Source organism: Schistocerca cancellata, chromosome 1, assembly GCF_023864275.1.
Source record: "Schistocerca cancellata isolate TAMUIC-IGC-003103 chromosome 1, iqSchCanc2.1, whole genome shotgun sequence".
NCBI classification, from domain to species: Eukaryota; Metazoa; Arthropoda; class Insecta; order Orthoptera; family Acrididae; genus Schistocerca; species Schistocerca cancellata.
The window spans coordinates 882,919,862-882,944,453 of NC_064626.1; the positions used below are offsets into that span (position 1 = coordinate 882,919,862).

General features: G+C 42.1%; 1 protein-coding gene across 1 annotated transcript in view; it reads left to right on the top strand.

Moving 5' to 3' along the window:
* LOC126190587 (matrix metalloproteinase-2-like) overlaps positions 1–24,592 on the top strand; it is a 903,752-nt gene that overhangs the window by 160,565 nt on the left and 718,595 nt on the right. The gene's annotated exons all lie outside the window — the stretch shown is intronic.

Below are 24,592 nucleotides of genomic sequence, written 5' to 3' on the forward strand. Positions count from 1 at the left end.
AATGTTTACCGTAAAGTGACTTGCGGAGTATAGATGAAAATGTGCAGAACATCTTTCAATCTCTAACCAGTTTCAGGACGGTATGTTTCGAAATACGTACCAGAAATTAAAAGGACGTGCATGCCACAGAAACGAATATTCGTTCCCCCTTTCCACCAAAACCTTGCAGCGATATTCCTCTTTAGTGAACGCCGCGGTAAGACGGCCGCTCTTCCCGACCATGCGCACAACGCTCGCGACTCGCCATTTCCAGGGGTGGCCAGCCGTCACTGCAAGCGCCAAGCAGGAAACACAGCCATGTTCGTTTTTTTTTTTTTTTTAGGGACTTCCAGTTCATGTCAGCAGCTACAATTTTGCAAACGGGCCTTTTGCACAGTTAAATAACAGTGCTAAAAAAATCAATACATGTTTCGGCATGACAAGTCTGACCATTCCCTTGTAAGAGACATACAACAAAATGTGTAATATAGATTTTCGGCAAATTTTTTTCCGTAAAGAACGACTCTAAAATGAAGGTACAACGATATCCGAAGTAAAGCAGAAATAGCCAAAATTATACTGCTTTTCTAAACATAAAAAATATATTCTGGGATAAGCATTGGGTACGATGTGAGCATTTTCTGGGACTATTTTGATTCCGTGAAGTACTTGAAATGCAGCAGTGAAGTCAATATTTTGACAGATTAAAAATCTGTGCCGAATAGCGTCTCTAGCCCTAATCTTCCTCTTTATAAAACAGTAAGTGGGATACCAGAGAAATGTCCCGAAACCCTGTCCGGAGTCCTGTTACAGAATTCCACTTATTTAGTTCTACACTGTCAGTAATAGAATGGATAACTAGTCTGTGTCTTTGATTTGATTTTTGAACCATTTCTTTTTACTGTGTCAGATTTAAGTTCTCAAAATAGACTGAAGCGCGAAAAAAAGTGCTATAGGCATGCATATGCAAATACAGAGATCTGTAAACAAGCAGAATACGATGCTGCAGTCGACAACTCCTATATAAGACAACAAGTGTCTGACGCAGTTGTTAGATCGGTTACGGCTGCTACAACGGCAGGTTATCAAGATTTAAGTGCGTTTAAATGTAGTGTTAAAATCGGCGCACGAGCGATGGGACGCAGCGTTTCCGAGGTACCGATGAAGTAGGGATTTTCCCGTACGACCATCTCACGAGTGCGCCGTGAACGTCAGGAATCCGGTAAAACATCAAATCTCCGACATCGCTGCGGCCAGAAAAAGATCCTGCTAGAACGGGATCAACGACTACTGAAGAAAATTGTTCATTATGACAGAAGTGCAACATTTCAAATTGCTTCAGATTTCAATACTGGGCCACCACCAAGTGTCAACGTGTGACCTATTCAATCAAACATCATCGATATTGGCTTTCGGAACCAAAGGCTCATTCGTATACCGTTGATGACTGCACGACACAAAGCTTTACGCCTCGCCTGGGCCCGTCACCAGCCACATTGGACTGTTGATGGCTGGAAACTTATTGTCTGGTCGGACGAGTCACGTTTCAAATTGTAGCGAGCGGATGGACGTGTACGGGTTTGGAAACAACCTCATGAATCCACGGACCCTGCATGTCAGCAGGGGACTGTTCAAACTGGTGGAGGTTCTGTAATGGGGTTGGGCGTGTGCAGTTGGAGTGATATGGAACCCCTGATACGTCTAGATACCACTCTGACAGGTGACACGCTCGTAAGTATTCTGTCTGATCACCTGCGTCCATTCATGTGCATTGTGCATTCGGACGGACGTGGACAATTCCAGCTGGACAATGCGACATCCCAACGTCCAGAACTGCTACAGGAACACTCTTCTGAATTTAAACACTTCGGTTGCTCACCAAACTCAGCCGGCAGGTGTGGCCGAGCAGTTCTAGGCGCTACAATCTGGAACCGCACGACCACAACGGTCGCAGGTTCGAATCCTGCCTTGGGCATGGATATGTGAGTTGTCCATAGGTTAGTTAGGTTTAAGTAGGTCTAAGTTCTAGGGGACTGATGACCCCAGAAGTTAAGTCCCATAGTGCTCAGAGCCATTTGAACCACCAAACTCCCCAGTCAAGAACGTTATTGTGCACATCTGGGATGCGTTGCAATGTGCTGTTCCTAAAGAGATCTCCGCCCTCTCGTGCTCTTACGGATTTATGTACATCCCTGCAGGATTTATGATGTCAATCCCCTCTAGCAGTACTTCAGACATTAGTCGATCCATGCCACGTCGTGTTGTGGCATTTCTCCGTGCTCGCGGGGGCCAGTTTCTTTACCTCTTCAGTGTATTTTGGTCGTTCCTTTCCTGCATTGTATTCTTATAGTGTGAAAGCAGGCGCATATTGCTAACGTCATTGTTGTTCCTACATTACCAGATTCAGTTTATTCCTTTCTCTCTTTGAATATTTATGGTATGTAAGCCACCTTAAGGCAGGCTTTACCAAATTGTGTCCACAGAACACTGGTGTTACAAAGGAAGTAAGTGCTCCGTTAAGAACTATTAACGACATGTCGTTTTTGTCTTTAGCATTTTGACAAACCTAATTATTATTTAAATTTATTATGATGAATTAAAATTGAAGTAGTCAGTAAATAAAACAATTTCTTCTCAAAAATTTGTCAACCTACAAAATAAACTAGGTGTTCCATCAAAGTAACAAGTTTCTCAAACTGTTCTGTCTCAGAAAAAGTTGGGGAACCCCTGCCTTAAGGTCGAGTACCGACGTATGGGGGCTTCGAAAATATTCTGTTAACATCATTCTAAAGTTCTACATTCTGTGTATAACGATACGATGATGTCATGCAAAGATACTAACTACGGCACAATACAGACTTACGCCTTGTGTTCAATTATAGGCCAAGTTAGCTCATGATTATTGGCACCAAAAGGGATCGCATCGCTTTGCCTGGCAATTTGGTAGCGATACAAGTTGATTTTGCAGCCTAGTTGAAAATAACATCTTGGTTTTCACACATTGACACATTTCGTTTACGATGTTGTGCCTTTAAAAAAATGGCTCTGAGCACTATGGGACTTAACTTCTAAGGTCATCAGTCCCCTAGAACTTTAAACTAATTAAACCTAACTAACCTAAGGACATCACACACATCCATGCCGGAGGCAGGATTCGAACCTGCGAACGTAGCGGTCGCGCGGTTCCAAACTGTGGCGCCTAGATCCGCTCGGCCACCCTGGCCGGCTGTGCCTTTAAGTTCATCCGTTTAGGATACATGACAATGATGATATTCGTGTACTAAAGAAAAATTAAAATTACGCACAAACGCATTTTTATTCAATTCTCCAGAATATAAATTTAAATAAAACAGAATAATGACGCCCTTGGCGCTCTACACCAGAGGTAACTATTTGCAGAGAGTTATGCTCGATGAGAAGAAGAATAGCTGGAAGTGATACGTAATAAGGTACGTCTCGTGAAGTCCACAACGCGCCCATGGCGTACCTCCTTCCAGCTGCGCAGGCAGGACACGATCCTCCTTACTTGTCTTCGTGCAGGACATAGCTCTCTGACACATGGCTCCTTGCTCCGGCGAGAGGACTCCCCGAATGTATGGTGCTTGTGGCCTACAGATCATGGTGCGCAACATTTTAGTAGACAGTGTTTTATTTTTCGGACCAAATGGCGGCCGCTCAATTGACAACATATTTGCCGTCTATTTTAGCTGACAATCAGACGAATGTGGTACGAGTTTTAAAATTTCGTGATGTGTCCGACCCGTCCTCTGAAATTTCAGGATTCATTTTTAATGGATTGCCTGGGTGGCTGGCTCATCCTTGTTTTTGGTAAGTGATCAGCCAGCCAAATATTGCTATGAATTTCCTTAACTTTTACTCTAGTCTTCATTGTGTTTTAATTGACAGTTTTCGCACATCTCGTCATTTGTGGCTTGTTTTCCATATTGGGAGTTAGTGTGATTGAATGGGTGATCATGGGTGAGATTGGTAAAGTGTTGGTGCAACTTTATGTCAATTTATATTTTAGTTCTTGTATCGCATTTACTGCCTTTTGACCACATTCGTTTCAGTTGATCTTCGTGTGGGCGTAGATAACATCGAAGTCGAGGGCTGCTAACCCACAAAGACAACAGTTATGCCTCGCAGGGTAGCCGTGCGGTCTAGGGCGCTTTGCCACGGTTCGCACGGCTGCCCTCCCCCCCACCCTTCCTCACCCCACCCCACCCCATTCCCCTCGTCGGTCGGTGGTTCGAATCCTCCCTCGGGCATGGGTGTGTGTGTGTTGTACTCAGCTTAAGTTAGTTTAAGTTAGATTAAGTAGTGTGTAAGCCTAGCGATCGACGACCTCAGCAGTTTGGTCCCATAGGAACTTACCACCACCACCAATACCACAACAATTACCTCCAGAATTCTCCAATGTCCTTCCAAGCTCTCTCTTCATCTCTTCGGTGTTAAGTCTCAGTTGTTTATGTCGATAGAGGAGGATAATGTCGCGTGCCAATGGCAACTTTCGATGCCGTTTCACCAACTCACAATGAAACTGTCACCTTTCAACCTAATCTTGACTTCTGCTCTTTTCTCTACTCGTCTCGAAAAGCACCAAGCACGTCCCTCTGCTAGATATCAACAGTGAGAAACCCCTACCCTGCTTCAGACAACGGGAGCAGTCTTAGGATTTGGTCCGCCGGAGTGACCGTGCGGTTCTAGGCGCTACAGTCTGGAACCGAGCGACGGCTACGGTAGCAGGTTCGAACCCTGCCTCGGGCATGGATGTGTGTGATGTCCTTAGGTTGGTTAGGTTTAATTAGTTCTAAGTTCTAGGCTATTGATGACCTCAGAAGTTAAGTTGCATGGTGCTCAGATCCATTTGAACCAGTTTTAGGATTTAACGGAGGACACTGGCGTACTGTTTGGTGAAAACCGGTAGGTCATCAGCTCTCCCCTCCGCCCTCCAGCCCACTCACGCACTATCTTCACCGGCAGTCTACGGGCGTTCAATAGTTAATTCGCCATCAGGACTTAAACCAGCTGACAGGGTCGGAATGCCACAGCAGCATCGCGCCTCGATGGTAGAATCTGGTATTGACGTTGTGGATATGACACCTCGAATGCTCTACTGTTGCCGTGGCACACCTGAGTGCTGGCTACGACAGCGGCCACCGGCGTTCGGCCGACACAGCTGGGGGCTGAGTCAGTGGAGCCGGCTACAGGCTACGAGCCGCAGGCTCGGCCCGGCCGTTGCGTAAGCGCCCCTCCACTACTTGCCGCGCCGCATTACGCGCGCTTGTTTACGCCGTGGCCGCCGCCAGACAGAGTGGCCATTCACAGCCGGCCGGCAGCTGTTCGCCGAGTCAAAGGCCTCGCTGGCTGAGAAAGCTGGCCGGAGCTTGGCCGCCGCGGCCTTTAGGGCAGAAGTTGCAAAGCACGGCAGCCACACCCTTCCGCGTACTCTCGTAGCATATTTTCTCGTGAGAGTTGTTAAAGTACCGTAGGCTACCGTAGACTATCGTAAGTATACGTAGACTACGGTACTTTTCCTAGTAGCTTTGGTCAGTTAAGATCGTGACGGGGTTACCTGTGTGTTAGGCGTGCTCCGTATCTATCAGGCGTCACCTCATTTCGACCTTTTTGTTCGCGTAGTCCATCTTTTTCTTACTACATTCCCCCAGAAACAGGAAGCAGCGAACGATCTAGAAAGTGTGGGAGCATATATAAAGGGTCACGTAACCTATGGAACATATTTATTCTGTGTATTTATCCAACTGCCTGTTACTTAAAAAATAGCAGTATTTATCTCAAAATCGAAATTGTCAATTTTTAATCCACGTTTTAGTCCAAAACAGTTGATTTGTAATGGGGAACAAAGGAATGTTGTAGTAAAAATAAAAAGCAATAAATATTTGTCAAACAGTGCTAGAAAACGCAATTTCTTCAAAAACAAAAGTAAAATAAAAAAAAAATCGCAAACCAAATATACACCAAATATCGCTTCAGTACTTCGTCAAGCTCATATAAAACATGTTTCCGTCATTCATAAAAAAAAAGACTTGCACACTTATCGACAGTAGTAGGAAACTCGTCCCTTTGCTCACGGGCCGGCTGGAGTGGCCGAGCGGTTCTAGGCGCTTCAGTTTGGAACCGCGTGATCGCTACGGTCGCAGGTTTGAATCCTACCTCGGGCATGGATGTGTGTGATGTCCTTAGGTTAGTTAGGTTTAAGTAGTTCTAAGTTCTAGGGGATTGATGACCTCCTCTGTTAAGTCCCATAGTGCTCAGAGTCATTTGAACCATTTGAACCTTTGTTCACGACCAAGAACGTTCTACTGAGTACAGTATTACAATAGTTGCATAAATTTTTATGTTTGTGCATGTAAACTATACTTGTATCAAAAGTGATTGATTTGGCTACACAAAAACGCAGAAGCCACACGATCAACTAATTTTAGTTATTTATATAACGCAGTTTATATTTTGTACGGATATAAAATACGCAATTGGACAACATTGAAGATGTGTGGTTCCAATCATGTGCAAAACAAACTAACTAAAAAAAAAAGAGAAGTCGTCTGCTCCCAGTTTCTTTCCCACAGATTCCAATTATGTTTCTCTCCCCTACCGATGCTAAGAATTATCGGTAACGCTACCATTTACTACGTTTTGTATGTACTGTACCAAAACGACGAAATCACAATGTTAGGAAGAATTCTGGGAGCAGCTGGTAAAATTTTTGTTTATTAAAACACAACCAGCTTCTCTTCGTCGTTCGTCCGGGCCACTTTTGCTTTGCCTGGCATCGAGCTACCCTGCCTTTACACTGATACAGGCAAGCTTTAAAGAATGGAGCACGTCTTCTTTACCTTTCGCTCGCCTTACTATTGACGATATTCACTGTATAGCAAATTGTGACTAGGTGCGATGGGTATGCCTACGATCTTTTAACGTTGTTGTACTTGATGACGCGGCTTTAGGCCGCGAAACCGGCTGGGTTTTAATAAACAACAGTTTTACCAGCTGTTAGCGGCGTTCTTCCTAACATCATGCCTTTCAACACCTGCGGTTGCCCGGAATACAAAGTAGTTTGTACTGAACCATGGTTCTGGCAGAGTGTAACTGTTTCTCATACACTTCCGTCATACTACAACTGTACTTCCCTCTATAGAGCACTCACTTCTCTACTTAAGATTTATTTTCATGTTCCTCACATCTCATCATCATCCTTCTTTCGATTTCCATTATTGAATGAATAAATAGATATTTTTCAGAGGATTAAAAGATAGGGTTTGGGCTAAAAATCAGTGTTGGCCTTGTTGAGATAATTATTCTCGCTCAGATCCGACGTTTATAACCATCACATAAAATTAAATCAGAATGGTCGCACTAATATTTTATAATCTATGACTTCCAAACACAAAAACTTCATCTTAATCTTAGAAGCTCTAATTTCCGCTTTTCCGTATTTGCGATTTAAATTTAGTTTTTAAAAATTTCGTTTGTACAAAGAGAACGATTTTTTTTCTTATATTCACCCATTCATATTTCGACTATTGTGTGTTATCTTCTGCACGCCCCTTTTTTTATTAGTGAAGCTGATATGCACATTATAATTTGACAGCATATCATGGTTTTAGTAATATCGTCCATTCTTAGTGGGATGTAACTGAACAAACTTTTTTCACACCTTGCCATTTCACTGTTAGTTAATGCAACTTAATGCCAACAAAACGAATTTAGGAAGATTTATGGCGCCTCCTCACTTGGAAAATATTCGTAGACTGAAATGAAATGTTCCTGCAGACGGACTGTGTTATCTATCACTGTGCAGTCTAGTGTCTGAAGGATTTCTCTGCTCAGAAGTCGCGTATGTACATTGATTTGTACATATTACGTCTGTACCTTTATACTTCTGAAACCACTTTACGGAGCGTGCACTGTCATTCCGCCCCGCTTACCGTGTTCCATTCAAGACTGCCGTGTGGGAAGGCTACTGTTGATATGTCTCTGTACGAGGTCAAATTTCTGATTTTTCGTGTAGGTGTCACTCGCGAGATGTGTGTGGAAGTCCACAGTTGCAATCATATAAATAATACAAGTTGTATACTATGTTCTGCGACGATAACGAAAGCTTTATTTAGACAGCACGCGTTTCGCTGTATTTCAAAGCATATTTAGAAGTCATATTTTTTTCCTTCTTTCCTGATGTTCATGTGCACTGCGCCTCATTACCACTGAATATATTTTCGGTTTCATGTTGTGTAAATCTACTTGCACCTTGTGTACTTGTTTTGATGTTGAGTAATTAGAATGGCACCTTGAAGACATTTTCCTATTGTAAATATGGTTCTCTAAGTCCTAACAGTTGGTACAAGATTGCAGGTATCGGGAGATGGGACACAGAACGCAGAATGCATCACATAGTTTACAAGCACCAAAACTTCGGCAAACCTGACAGCAATTCTTTGAGCAACGCTGCGACGTTTATTAAATTTTAAAAAAATCTACAAACCAAATGTAGCCTGCCCTTACAATAAGTTTAACTATTCACTAAACGCTGATTTTACTACTATAGGGTTTCGTTTGCCGTCGCATTAGATTACTACATTGTGTACGGCCTTTATTAAGAACTTAATCGTTCATAGCACTTCACATCGCAATTGTAACCCCTTTAAACGTTTCCAGTCCGTACAACATTTTGTTTGAATATACGTAATTCGTTTTCAGTAGACTTCCTTCCAACGAGTGACACTTTTTTCAAAGCTTCTAGATATTTCTCGGAATAACAAAACATAGCCCTCATGTCTCACTCCTCTGCATACCGGGAAACAGGAAACTGCTGCTAACTTAACCTTCTTTTAATGTACTCATTGAGGTTCATTAGTGTCAGATTCGAAATGGCAGATTCACCTTGGGCAACGCAGTTTATTTACGATACCATACCTTTAATGTACAAATAGAAATTTACATTTACAAAGACTTTTGGTTAAATTGAAATATTATCATTTTATAATTACGTCATTTCTTTTACATTGCATTGCCTCATAGACGCAAATTATAAATATACAACGATTTAAAATCCAATTTACGTCACAATCATGCCACTTTCAAAGTAAGCAGAATATTCTCTCTGATGCATGTTCTTGTTTGCCGAAAGGATGGGTCCATTTCAGATTATTGTGTTGAAATGAGCAACACATAGTCTCAGACGATTTTGCAAAAATTACGGATAAGGGAATTGCGGGAAATAAAGTAAAAAGACGGACTTTAGTTCTGCAGAAAAAAGTTCGATCGCAACATGGCCAGGCAGACGCTGGTTATACTGTACAAGCGTCATCGCTGTGCAGCTTCCTTAGCTGCTTAGTCATTACCGTAAGACGAACAAGGTACTCAAAAAGAAATATAACAATGATCACCTCATAAATTCAGGGAAATCTAGGTCCATTTTGCTAGGTGAACTTTTAACGCCGTAGGAATAGACATCTTTTTTTTTTTTTTCTACTGCGGATATTTTTAATCGTGAGCATGAGCAGGAAATGCCATTCTTATATAGCATTGTCATATTTGTGTCTACTCTTTCAGTTCGTACTCGCCCACTTCAGGTTTCAGCGAAGACTTGGCAGTTATTTTGAACCATCTGTTGTTGTTGTTGTTGTGAGTAGTTTATATCTCTTTGTTCCAGGAAGGAGTGTGATTCGAAGGGAAACGGTTTTGCTTTGCGTGTGTTACGTTTGGCTGCTTATGTTCCGTCATCTGTTTGTAAAACATGTTCATTATTGACGCTATTCATTATTAATTTCGCTGTAATCTTGTGTTTCAGGTAAGTGCGCCAACAGCGAAGCAACGAGGAGGAGGCGGCACGCGCCGGATCTGAAGCCGGCCGGGGGACCTGGAAGGACGAGAAGGGAAACGTGTGCCCGGTGCAGCAGACAGAGAAGCTGTTCCTAATTTGGTTGTCGTGTGTAACTCTAGTAACACGAATGTAGCAGTACTACAGGAGGAGGATGGGGATTTATCCTCCTGCAAGAAGCAACACTTCAGGTTTTGCAGTATCTCTCCAATTACCGAATAACTCTTTGCTGAGAAGTATAAATAGCGTAAAAATTAACATCACTACTTGAAGTTTATTTTATCAACATGCTGCCTGGTAGTTTTTACACCGAAAAGAGAAAGAAACTGGTACACCTGCCTAGTATCATGCAGGGCCCCCGCAAGCACGCAGAACTGTCGTAACACGACGTGGCATTGACTCGATTAATGTCTAAAGTGGTGCTGGAGGGAACCGACAACACGAATCCTGCAGGGTTGCCCATAAGAGTGCGATCAGGTGAAGATCTATTCTGAATAGCACGTTGCGAGGCATCCCAGATATGCTCAATAATGTTCATGTCTCGGGAGTTTGGTGGCCAGCGGAAATGTTTAAACTCAGAACAGTGTTTCTGGAGCCGCTCTGTAGCAATTATAGACGTTTGGGTTGTTGCATTATCCTCCTGGAATTGCCCAGATCCGAATGCACAGTGGACATGAGTGGAAGCAGGTAATCAGACAGGATGCTTACGTACGTGTCACCTGTCAGAGTCGTATCTAGACGTATCAGGGGTGCCATATCACTCCAAAAGCACAGACTCCACGCCATTACACAGCCTCTTCCAGTTTGAACAGTCCCCTGCTTATAACACCATATTGCGTCTCGTGTTATATTAACATACACTGTATTACCAATTATGGTATTTACGACGCAGTTAATGTTACCCTTTGGGAGGATTTTTGTAAATTGTCCTTGAATTGCCTAATGGGTTTGGCTTATCGAACCTGAATTTAGTGCTACAGAAGAAACCAGAAAGCTAAAGATAGAAATTTGGAAAATGATTTAAGTAACCAATTTTACTTAAATGAAATGAAAACGGTCGCCAGCCTAATTAGGCATAGTAATGTGAAACATTACTTTTATATAACCTGTATAGAGTTATGATAAAGGAAAGCTACTATTATTTCTTTCTCAAAGAAGTGCAACGAACTCTACCATAATCAGACAAGTGGTACAGTTATAAATAGTATATGCAAGTTCTCACAGAAACAGATAACAGCTTTATCTCTTCTCAGCAGTAATACTTTCTCATATATAAATTATCTCATCATCGAATGGTGTGAAAGACACTACTAAACCAAAATTTAACATGGAAAATAGTCCTGTTTCAACAGTTACCTTTCATATAGTACAAATATAATTAAAGGTCACTTTCAATAGCTTATGTTCAATGAGCAAAATTGTTTGTGGTAGTTTTCTAACTGACTTTCCAATTTTCATCACACAAAGTACACAAAACTCAAATTTTACTTCAACTGCTAACCCTTAAACTGTACATTACTATAAAGCAAACTAAAAATGGTTCAAATGACTCTGAGCACTATGGGACTTAACATCTAAGGTCATCAGTCCCCTAGAACTTAGAACTACTTAAACATAATTAACCTAAGGACATCACACACATCCATGCCCGAGGCAGGATTCGAACCTGCGACCGTAGCGGTCGCGCGGTTCAAGAATGAAGCGCCTAGAACAGCTCGACCACACCGGCCGGCTAAGCAAACTAAACACACTTTTCTGAGACAGTTTGTAAGATGCAAATTTTGGTATTATTCTTTCACTGATTTCACTCACCTTGCATGGTTTTTAAAACAGTTAATGCCGGCAATTTTCTCTATATAATTTTAAGTAAGACTTCAGGCGCATTTACACTCTAACTGACTTCAAGACAACGTGCTGTCTTATTGCCACTAATACAACCAGTAATTTTCACTAACAGAATTTAATGCAGTTAATATTTAACGCACAAACACTTTGAAATAAAGCAAATCAATCACTATGGAAGTTTTCATAAATTCAACACTTACTTCCTCCCTTAACTTCAGTTGAAACCACAGTATCTCTAGATATCTTTCAGCATTCAGAATTACGCAAATAAACAAATATTCATTTTCATCAGATTTTAACACACAAGATTCTCGGATGTTAGTATTTATGTGTAGTGGATCCTAAGAGGTATCATGAGAGCAACCAAATCAAGGACCGGACACAGGTTTCACAAAATTTGCATTATTAGTGCAAATTAAACAACACTTAAATGTACTGATTCATATTCTGACACAAATCTGACCTCTTAGATTTGCTGAAATGATGGGGCAATATTGGTGGCGAGTACAAGGTGGCTACCTGGTCTTTCCTCTGGATGTAATTTGCTCTATATCTTCTTCTTGGCGACGATACTTCCAATATTAGAGCCTTTTTCATTAATAGAGCACCATTTTATAGCCGTAAAACTTAGGCGGTGTAAGGGGAACCAGTCCGCATTCGCCGAGGCAGACGGAAAACCGCCTTATAAACTATCCACAGACTGGCCGGCACGCCGGACCCCGACACTAATCTGCCGTGGACCAGCACGCCTTTCCGCCCGGAAAGCAGTGCGTTAGATCGCACGGCTAACCGGGCGGGCTAAATTCAATGAACACTGAAGAGTAGCACAGTTCTTGTTTTAACAATGACAAGTGTTAAAGAGAGATCAAGAACCGGGCAATAGTTTACATCAAAACAGTGAAACAAATCCACACAAGGACCAGAACTACACAACCGTTTTCTGTAGATCAGAGCTGCCTTTATCTTCAGGACAAGATCACAGATCAAAGTGAAAACATAAAATCGGGCACCCGCCGAACATGAAAACAACAAAATAACACTAGCTACAGCAGTTGATACTCAAGCAAAATCTTACGACTACAATGAGGAAGCAACACAAGTGAATATCATAACATAATAGGGCGACGCTTGACGGTGCGTCAACGGACAACCTGCGTAGACGAGGACCTCACCGTCCGGTAGAACTACCGTAACACACCCAAGCAAAGCACCTGCCGGCGTGGGGCAGCGGGCATCCCAGCTAGGGCTCCTCACAGACGTCGAGCCAGAACAGCCACACACCAAATTACAGTTGAATTCTATAACATACACACAACACCAGTTAGTTTCTATGCGAACTATAATAAGGATGATTCACCACACAGATGAACGCATAACCAAATGACATATCATAACCTGCACATACATAAGGGGAAGCCTACAAAAATTTACTAGCAATAAAGCAGCCTGCAAATATATACATATGTATGTATATGTATAGATCTCCGCAAATATGGAGAAAACTATTTTGAACTGCTGTGCTTATAAATGATAACTTATTTATACTTTTTAAAAACTTTAGTGAGATTAACAATGAATATGCACAAGTAACTTCTAGACAGTAGAGACAATTTAAAGCTCCCAGTGATTAAAACAAATTTTTGATTACATCTCAACTAAAAATAGGCTAGCCTATAAAATAAAATATCCCCCTTAAGTAAGACAGAGTACAGACCGCAGTTTGGTAACCGATAACAACTTGGAACTCAAATTTTACAAAAGTGACTTAACACTAACAATGAGCGGTTGAGCCAGTACCGGATCACCAAAGCGACAAACCTGAGGCAAAACAGGCCTGCTTAACTTCTAATTGATTTCAAACATTCAGCCGTAAAAACCCGTAAACTCAACTAAATACCTACGTATTACAATTACAAACAACTTAAGTTGGAGGAACTCACAGAAAATGTTGTGGGGAAGGTTAACCAAAGACTGCGTTTTATTGGCAGGGCGCTTAGAAAATGTAACAGACCTACTAAGGAGACTGCCTACACTACGCTTGTCCGTTCTCTTTTAGAATACTGCTGCGCGGTGTGGGATCCTTACCAGATAGGACTGACTGAGTATATCGAAATAGTTCAAAGAAAGGCAGCATGTTTCGCATTATCGCGAAATATGGGAGAGAAATGATACAGGATTTGGGCTGGCCATCATTAAAAGAAAGGCGTTTTTCGTTGCGACGGAATCTTCTCACGAAATTCCAATCACCAACTTTCTCCTCCGAATGCGAAAATATTTTGTTGACACCGACCTACATAGGGAGGAACGATCAACACGATAAAATAAGGGAAATCAGAGTTCGTACGGAAAGATATACGTGTTCATTCTTTCTACGCGCTATACGAGCTGCCAAAGACGGCCACGGGCAGAAATACAATACCAGCGAGCTGTTGTGGGCGGAAACACTGAGTCAATATTCCGAGTTGCAGTTTTACGTCCGCAGCTGATAATAACAGTAGAATTCCTCTCCGGATTGAGTAAGCAATCCCTGCCGTGTCTTCCAGAACTACCCGTCCTCCAGAATAAGGCGTCCGACCAACGCCACGCAGATGCAACTCGGTCCTGAAAGTCAGCAAGCTTCAACGTGCGGCACCCAACGCCCGCCAACTCGGCACACTCTTTACGCGCTCGCTACCACAAAACACGCTCACTGCCCATCGTGTAAGCGATCGCTGCCCACTTGTTCCTTCGCCGATTTCAAAACCGAAACCGGCCAAGGAAGCAAGACCGTGAAGATAGGACAACACCAAAGATATCCAAATAAAAATCGACCGCAACATACGAGTCGCACCGGTTCGGAGAGTTCGTCGAAGGGCTCCTTACGATCATACTGTCGTTTCAAACTTACTGGGAAAACACAATAGGCATATTTCTTTTACTACTACAAGTTGTAATACAGAAATCAGTTCGCTGAAATACAGAGTGTGGTGACACTGTTTCTCTCGGATAATGTGCAATTACTTACCTACTCTGATTTGGGTGGTTTCCTCAACACATTCTTGAGATGTTTGCGCATAAGAGTTTCGTGAAGATGACTGACAAGCCTGGTAGGCACCACCAGTAAACAAGACTGTTGCTACCTCTGTCGATTCAGTACACAGATGAGTAATATATATATGTTCCATTCTGTTAACACTCAACTCTCTACTTTTATTGTTAGGCACAGATAAACATAGGCAGACGAATGTAGCTGGAAACATCTACTCTGATCAGAGAATAGATTCCTGTGTTATGGTCTTACAAAGTGTCAGCCGTTTCTGTGATCTTGAATGGATATCAAGCTACTATCAGGTACGCTGACAAAACTTCATTACCAATAGGGTATGACGGTTACATCTGTTTGGCACAATTAATACCTAGTCGATTGTCAGCATTTTCTTTGGAAATAGTCACCAAAGTTAGGTTACCAATTCAGTATGAGAAATAAACATAAAAAGAAAAGAACAGACGCATCTGGAAAAGTCATATGAATAAAAACAGCTAGCAAAAACTGTTTCGAGAGTAAAAAGTTTTATATAGACGAGGAATTTCCTAATGTCTCGGGAAGATGGGCCGAACCGGGACTCAAACCTGAGAATCTGAAACTTTCATTCGTTTTCTGGACTGGCAGCAGCCTTTCAGACATTTTTTATCACAAGATAAGTGATCAAAAATATTGCTTGCAGCATTGTTCACCCTTCTTTGTGCAGAAGACAAACTTAATGTGGAGGAAGGAATATCGTTTCTTCTTCTAGAATTTGATTGTATACATCATTGTTCCTTGTGAATTGCTGTGTATTATTTACAACAAACTACTTGAGATAATACATATACTGCAAAACAGTAGTCAAAATGCCCTATTCCTGAGACAGATGTCCACAAGATGATCGTGCGTGAACATTCCATATTATCCTTACGTTTTTGAGCAGTGAAGACTTCATTATTTAAAGATGAGTTACCCTGGAACATTATTCCATATGATATTATTGACTGCCCTTGTAGCAATAGTCTTCCTGTCGTAACAGTTACATAAAACGTGATCATGACTGTTTCGTTCATAAAGCAATAAAACAAGATCTCTGAGCTTTCGTGCGACACTGTGCCTCATTTCTGTTACCATCCCCTGTTACTTTTTACTCACCCGGTACACGATAAAAAGCGCTCTCTGCGGATTTCACAGCGGTATTAGCAGTGAAAGAATGTACTTAAGAAGTTTCGTGCGTTTCCACTGGAGTTTTGAGGATAGTGAGTTGTGTCCAGGAGAGAAATATTTGTAAAATATGTAGTAAACCTGGAGTTGCTGTCTGCCAAAACTATGATTCAGTTATTTTGGTACACTACATAAATTACGTAGCATATGGGTAGGATTGCCGGTACTATTGTTATAACTGGTAGGGAAACAAACATTAATGAATGATTAAAAGAGAAAATGAGAGACCACGCATTCTTTTTTTTTCATATTATTAGAACCACACCTCATTCAGTGTTGAAACTTCCCCTTAGAAAAATTTGTGAATGACTGTGCTGATAAACCTCTTACATTATTTGATTTTCAATTAGCTGAGCAGAACTGAACGTACTCAGACATTTCGCTCTTTACCTATTCTGATCAACACTAAACTGACACACAATATTTTTAGCGCAACGCAATCTGACTTTCAATAATCCCTACAAAACAAAAGAGTGGCCCTGACTAACAATAACCAATACCTTTCATGAATCACTTACCTCACAAAAATCTTCGTTACTCGAACTACTGCAATACAGCGAGCGCCAATACTGCCAGCTAAATAAAAGATTCTAACTACTGAAGGCACTAACTACTGATAGACATAGCCAGTAAATGAAAGATTTTGATAAAGAACAAACAATGTATTTACCTTAATGATGTTAAAATATCATCATATATATATATATATATATATATATATATATATATCAGTTCATGATATCCAGTATTACAAATTTACTCTTTCTGATGGACACACGTTCAGATCACCCGCTCTCAAAATTCAGCCATTTCTCTCCCCACATCCACCACCGCTGGCAGCTCACCTCCAACTGCGCAACGCTACGTGCCGTTCACATCCAACTGCCCAACACTACAATGGCGAATATTCCAACAATGCCAACCGGCCACAGACTGCACACAGCACAGCCAGTGATTTTCATACAGAGCGCTAGGTAACGTTACCAACATAAAAACCTAAACAGCCTACTTACAGTGTTAGTCAGTAGTGTATTTTTATATGCTCATAATATATAAATTTTCATTTTATGAGTAATAAAAGTCATTTGATCGTGTAAAGTCTCCCTTTTTATGTAACCAAAGCAATTACTTATGATGCACACACTCAACGTACAGGTAATGTGGTTACGACCTTAACTGACCTAAGCTACTAGGAAAACTAAAGTAGTCCACGCGTACTTATGGTAGTCTGCGGTAGCCTACTGTAGTTTTGCGACTCTTAAGTAAACCGAAATAATGCAATGATAACTTTGATTGAACACGTGCTCGTAATGTACTCTGCACATCTCCCGTCAGAAGCCCATCAGCTACGTAGCTGATAGCTGCAGGCGTAGCAGTCAACGCCCTGCTAATAATAGGCAGCCAGTCGCGTCACAGGGACCGACAGGCGAGGAAGGAAGTCCCGTGGTGCGGGCCTTGCAAGGCAGCCGTTCCCAGGCGACGCTAGCTTTGTTCCGTCGAGCCGCATCCCCATTGTCTCCCCTGGCGCAGGTGGGTGGCTGCTGCCGCGGCCTTGGTCGCGTCCCTGGTGACTCACGCCAGACGCCACACCCCTCGTCACGTCGCGGTACAGCTTCCTGCCCGGCCCCCACTCCCACCCCCACCCCCACCCCCGCCCGCTGCAGGTGCGCCGCTTCCGGCGGCCGGCGGTGGTTGCCGCGACACGTGCGCCGCACGTGGTATCTGCCGCTGCCCCTGGACACCGAGCGTGGCTGCCCCAGCGCTGCGGTCGCCGGTGTCTGCTGCCACTGCTCGGCATCCACTAGCCACTGCCCACCTGCTCATCCGTACACTGTCGATCATTAAAGTTACAACACCTGGAAGAAAACATGGGATTAGATTAGATTAGATTTACTTTGGTTCAAATGGCTCTGAGCACTATGCGACTTAACTTCTGAGGTCATCAGTCACCTAGAACTTAGAACTAATTAAACCTAACTAACCTAAGGACATCACACACATCCATGCCCGAGACAGGATTCGAACCTGTGACCGTAGCGGTCGCTCGGCTCCAGACTGTAGCGCCTAGCGCCTAGATTTACTTTCATCTACATCTACATTTGTACTCCGCAAGCCACCCAACGGTGTGTGGCGGAGGGCACTTTACATGCCACTGTCATTACCTCCCTTTCCTGTTCCAGTCGCGTATGGTACACGGGAAGAACGACTGCCGGAAAGCCTCCGTGCGCGCTCAGATCTCTCTAATTTTACATTCGTAATCTCCTCGGGAGGTATAAGTAGGGGGAAGCAATATATTCGATACCTCATCCAGAAACGCACCCTCTCGAAACCTGGCCAGCAAAATACACCGCGATGCAGAGCGCCTCTACTGCAGAATCTGCCACTTGAATTTGCTAAACATCTCCGTAACGCTATCACGCTTACCAAATAACCCTGTGACGAAACGCGCCGCTCTTCTTTGGATCTTCTCTATCTCCTCTGTCAACCCGACCTGGTACGGATCCCACACTGACGAGCAATACTCAAGTATAGGTCGAACGAGTGTTTTGTAAGCCACCTCCTTTGTTGATGGACTACATTTTCTAAGGACTCTCCCAATGAATCTCAACCTGGCACCCGCCTTACAAACAATAATTTTATATGATCATTCCACTTCAAATCACTCCGTAAGCATACTCCTAGATATTTTACAGAAGTAACTGCTACCAGTGTTTGTTCCGCTATCATATAATCATACAATAAAGGATCCTTCTTTCTATGTACTCGCAATAATTACATTTGTCTATGTTAAGGGTCAGTTGCCACTCCCTGCACCAAGTGCCTATCCGCTGCAGATCTTCCTGCATTTCGCTGCAATTTTTCAGTGCTGCAACTTCTCTGTATACTACAGCATCATCTGCGAAAAGCCGCATAGAACTTCCGACACTATCTACTAGGTCATTTATATATATATTGTGAAAAACAATGGTCCCATAACACTCCCCTGTGGCACGCCATTGAGAACGACATGCTGTGCTCTGTTTGCTAAAAACTCTTCAATCCAGACGCACAGCTGGTCTGATATTCCGTATGCTCTTACTTTGTTTATCAGGCGACAGTGCGGAACTGTATCGAACGCCTTCCGGAAGTCAAGGAAAATTGCATCTACCTGGCAGCTTGTATCTAATATCTCATTTTCATCCCAATTGGTCAGTATCGAGGAGATCCTCCAGGATAATACTAGACAAATATTTACAACTGAAACAAATAGGATAATGTATCTTCCACAGGTCCCACGTGGAATATCGTCATTTTTTTAATGAACACTATATGAAAGAATCATTTCACAAACACTCAGTTACTAAGATCGCATTAACGCACTGGATTTAAAATTAAATTTTTTTATTTATAAGGTAATAAACATATAATAGTTCTACTACAGTACTTATTTACAATAAAGACATTACTGCACTGAGATGGTGCAGAAGTTAGATAAGTACAATCTAACTTCTATATATATACATAAATCAGTTGGTTCTACTGAGAAATTCATCAATGGAGTAGGAGTTGGCCACCATTAAATCCTTTAGGCTTCTCTTAAACTGAATTTCATTGGTTGTTAAGCTTCTTACGGCTGCTGGCAAGTTATTGAAAATGTGTGTTCCTGAATACTGCATACCTTTTTGTACAAGAGTAATGTCTTTAAATCATTGTGACGATTATTCTTATTTCTTGTATTGATTCCATGAATTGAGCTGTTTTGAAAAAGTGATATATTTTAATGACAAATTTCATTAAGGAATAAATATATTGGGAAGCAGTAGTTAGTATCCCTAGTCCCCTAAACAGGCTTCTGCAGGATGTTCTAAAGTTCACACCACATGTAACTCTTATTGCACGTTTTTGTGCCCAGAAAACTTTAGCTTGGCTTGATGAATTACCTCAGAAAATAATCCCATATGATATTATGGAATGAAAGTAAGCATAGTATGCCAGCTTTTTCATTTTTATGTCCCCTATGTCTGACACAATTCGCATTTATTTTATTTATTTATTTATCGTGTCAAAAGTACAGAAACATAAAAAATATATAAGTGTTGACATAATTTTACGCAAAAGAAGACTAAAAATTAGAACTTCAGGTGTATTTGGTGTAGCTCTCAGAAGCTCTTGCATGGTGCAGGTGGTTGGTGATGAGGAACACTCAAGGAAATGGCTGTTATCTGCTCAGCGCCGCACTGGAAAAGAACTGAGTCGCAGATTGGTCTTGCATCTCGTTGTGTTTGACCGTGATTTATTGAGAGACCTCCATATTGACCACTTCTCCGAATGTCCAGGGGGAAGTTCTTCCTTTGGAGCCATCCATTCTCCCAAATACTGACATTTCTCCCGCCATCGCGAGATCCTTGCCGCATGTGGATTCTCGATGAGAGCCTCAGTAGTTGTCAAGAAGCTCTTTCTTGATTTCAGCCTAGGATGTGCGGGCTGACGACCATATAGTGGATGGGCTTCTTCGCTGTGGCCTTAATTTTCTCATATCTCGTAGCCGCCTCACGTCTGATTTCAGGAGGAGCTATACCAGTGAGGCAATGGAGTAGGTCTTAGGCAACCCAAACCGGCAAGAGTCATTTAGTGTCACATCTAAGTTCCTGGCATGACTGGACTTGTACCATACCAAACATGCATATTCAGCAATGGAATAAGATAGAGCAAACACGCTTGAGCGCACAGTGCATGGATTAGCATCCCATGATGTACCTGCAAATTATCGCGCTATGGTATTTCTACAATTCGCATTGCAAATAGAGATTTGTTAAGACACTTCGGCAATTCTGTTGTGTGCTCCTTCCAGTTGAATTTATTATCAAGCTGTATTTCCAAGAATTTAACACTGTCCACTTCTTCTATCTGCTTGTCATCGTACGTTAGGCATATACTCGTGCGACCCCACTTACAAGTTCTGAACAGCATGTAGTGTGTTTTTTCAAATGTCTAACTGGCGTGTGTAGTTATGCACATCATAATATTTCAGCGCGACACCGCAAAAAAATGTATACTCTTACAGGTTTTCAGGTCTGACAGTTATACGAACAACATTTTGTATAAACGCCCAAATATGTTTCAGCACCTTTTTGCAATTGTCACTGAGTAATTTTACTCAGTTCTCAGTATTTTTTACATTGTTCGGTTATATAGCACCCTCTTTGCCGGCTGGAGTGGCCGAGCGGTTCTAGGTGCTACAGTCTGGAGCCGAGCGACCGCTACAGTCGCAGGTTCGAATCCTGCCTCGGGCATGGATATGTGTGATGTCCTTAGGTTAGTTAGGTTTAATTAGTTCTAACTTCTAGGCGACTGATGACCTCAGAAGTTAGGTCGCATAGTGCTCAGAGCCATTTGAACCATCAGCCAGTACCCTCTTTACGTTACTGTATGTTAGTAGCTCGTCGCAGTTAGCTTCTAAATATCCGTTCTCATGTGCATTCTCGTCTGATTTGGGAATGCACAGGCAAACACAGCACAACTTCATTCGAAAGTTACACCTTTTAACTTTGCAAAACAGTTTTTTTGTCGCAATAGAAGGATAAATTTAATTCCATAGTGTGGAATCGCTATAATTCTTGTCTGAAAGCATAGCAGCCCTCATTTCTTACCTTTACGAATATGTGCCGCCCGCTGTGGTCGAGCTGTTCTAGGCGCTTCAGTCCGGAACCACGCGGCTGCTACGGTCGCAGGTTGGAATCCTGCCTCGGGCATGGATGTGTGTGATGTCCTTAGGTTAGTTAGGCTTAAGTAGTTCTAAGTTTAGGGGACTGATGACCTCAGATGTTAAGTCCCATAGTGCTTAGAGCCATTTTTTGAACGAATGTGTGTTACCACTGTCCAGTATGTTATTCCACTGAAGCGTCATGTGGTTTTCACTGTGTGACAACAGGACATGGAAAACGTTTCCAGTGCAAGACGAAGTTAATACTATAGCATGTTGTCGCTGTAATATTCGGCTGACTTGATATCCGTTTTGAGGATGAGTTTTTGAAGAACTTAAGTCATGAGAATAATTTTGTTTACCCTTGTAATTCTCATTTACAAGTGCACTGTAAGCCGTAAGCTAAATCAGCAATAGTGAGCCCATGTGTGTCTTCCAGTGCAGCATGTGTGTCGTATTACCCCGATCAGAGAGTCGGATGCATTTGACGTCTGCAAGACAAGACTTCTCAAAAAAAGCAAAACGCTCAGTCACGTATTCAGTCTTGAAGATGTCTGCCTGCCTGCCTTGCGATCTTTGACAAGCTTCGTAGAATAATTTAGATTTGTAAAATAATTAATTTGTAACTCTTTTGTGCGTAATATCATCTGTGGTACAGAACTCGAACTTCGTGCGTAAACTAGTGCTGCTTTATGTAATACATTTTTGTTCATGGCGCAAAATATTCATACACTTCGGACACTTTTGAACACGACTGAAATGACTATATTGTGATCACCTGTTTCATTTTAATGTCTTGTAAAGTGCTTTTAGACATGTAAATATTGCAAGTTACACCCTTGACGTAATATTTGGATAAACACATTTGAACACGTTGGAAAAAAATTCAGAGCGTTCGAATACTTTTGACCACAGCCACAATAGTTAAAGTTACACCCTTTATGTAATTTTTGGATAATTACTTTCCAACATGGCGCAAAAAATTTGTAGAGCATACAGATACTTTTGAGTGCAGTTAAGACGGCTACATTGTGATTGGCTATTTCATTTTAATGGGCTGTAAAGCAACAGGCTCTGATTGGAGAGGGGTGGGGAGGGAAGGGGGATGCATTACAAAGCACAACTGGAGTAGTACCACTATCTTGGATTTTTTCGATTTTTTTTTTAAATCTCCCACCATCTTGTATGAATAAAATTTCCTGTCAATGCCATCCAGGATTTAATATTCCCATCATTTGCCCTCTTTAATTTTTAAATTTCCCACCATCCACTCTCTTAAATTTTTAATTTTTCCACATTCGTCCATTTTGAATTTTTAAATTCCCCGCAGTGCCATATTGATGATGTCACGTGACTGCAGGGCTTACTAGCGACAGGAACTTGAACTGTGATCAAGTTTTCCCATAGATATAGTACTACAGCCGACAAAAGATTTAATTTTTTTCATTCTTCGTATTTCGAGTACTACTACTGTCAGATTTATAGTTCGGAGAAATGTGTAAAATAATCATAGTCAGAAATATCTTAAAACGTCCCAATTGTCAATTTAAGGAAACTGCAAGCAGAGAGCAATTATTCGCAAAAAAAACTTAAAGCTGTTGCCGTAGTGGTATAGTATAGGAAGAAAACAGAAAGCAGTTGACACAATAGTATAGCAAATTATCAGCTTCAGTATTACTCCACTGAGGTACGATACTCCAACCAGAGGCTATGCAATCCGCTTACACCTTCCGTCTATGTTGTGTATGGAACGTCACTTGGTGCTGTGAGAATTGGACTGCTGTCATGGCCTGCTTGAATGAAATGAGTTTGCCGAATAAAACAAGGTGGAAGAACTGTTCTAGATCTGAAGCCGGATATATAAGGACGGAGGTAGTCATGTCGTTAAAGCTTCATAGAAAGTCTCGATCAGAAATTTCTTGCTTTGGGCATGCAATAGGTTCAACTAAATACGACGAAGTGCTGCGACATGGTGCACGACTGAAGTCTGCTGTTGTCTTCTCGAAGTGTTGGAAAACACGACTTCCCCCCTTGCACGATGCTCTTGATACAGGCACTGTAATGAAATTAGAAAGTACTGTGCACAGCATCACGCTCCTGGATTGAGTACGAGGCCACAAGTAGCCGCTCGTCAAAAAAGAGGATTGTAAATACTTACATATCCCATGAACTGGCAATGAAAAGCTTAGTTTTCAAATAGAGAGAATAGGTATTTGATTTGGAGAGGAGGCGAAATAAATTAATACGCGTAGCAAAATAATGGGAACCTCGTAGCTTCCACATAGAAGTGCCACAGGACGGGTTTAAAATAACTGCTTCTTTCGGAGCCCATAGAGTCTACCTTGAAGACTGGCAAATTCGAGTTTGTACTATACTGCATCCTCCATACTGATTTTACTTGGACTGTACGTAACTGACGCCACAGATTTCAACTTTTCAAACATTTCTTAGGTTTTAACGTTAATTCTTTGACCTCGAAGGGACTTTTATTGCATTATTTGTGTCCTTTTGTGGTCTTATAGTACCAGCGGCCTTGCCACGGTGGTAACACCGTTTCCCGTCAGATCACCGAAATTAAGCGCTCTCGCGCTTGGCTTGCGCTTTGATGGGTGACCGACTGTCTTGTCAGGCGCTGTTGGCAAACGGAGTGCACTCAGCCGTTGTGAGGCGAAATGCGTAGCTACTTGACTGAGAAGTAGCGCCTCCGGCCACGAAATCTGACAACCGCCGGGAGAGCAGTATGCTGACCTCTTGCTCCTCCATATGCGTACCCTGTGATGGCTGTCGTCTGAGGAAGACACGACGGTCGGGCGGTACTGTTGGGCTTTCCTGAACATGTTCGGACGGAGTCTGTTATGGTCTTCTTCTATGGCAACACATCACGTTTTGAGTACTCACTTGTTTTTGTGATTTGTATTCCGTTCGTGGGAAATCGGTGCAGTTTATTTCGAGGATCGCGACTTTTTTCCTCGTTTTAAAATGTGATAGGATAGTACATCCTATTTATAAAATTTCC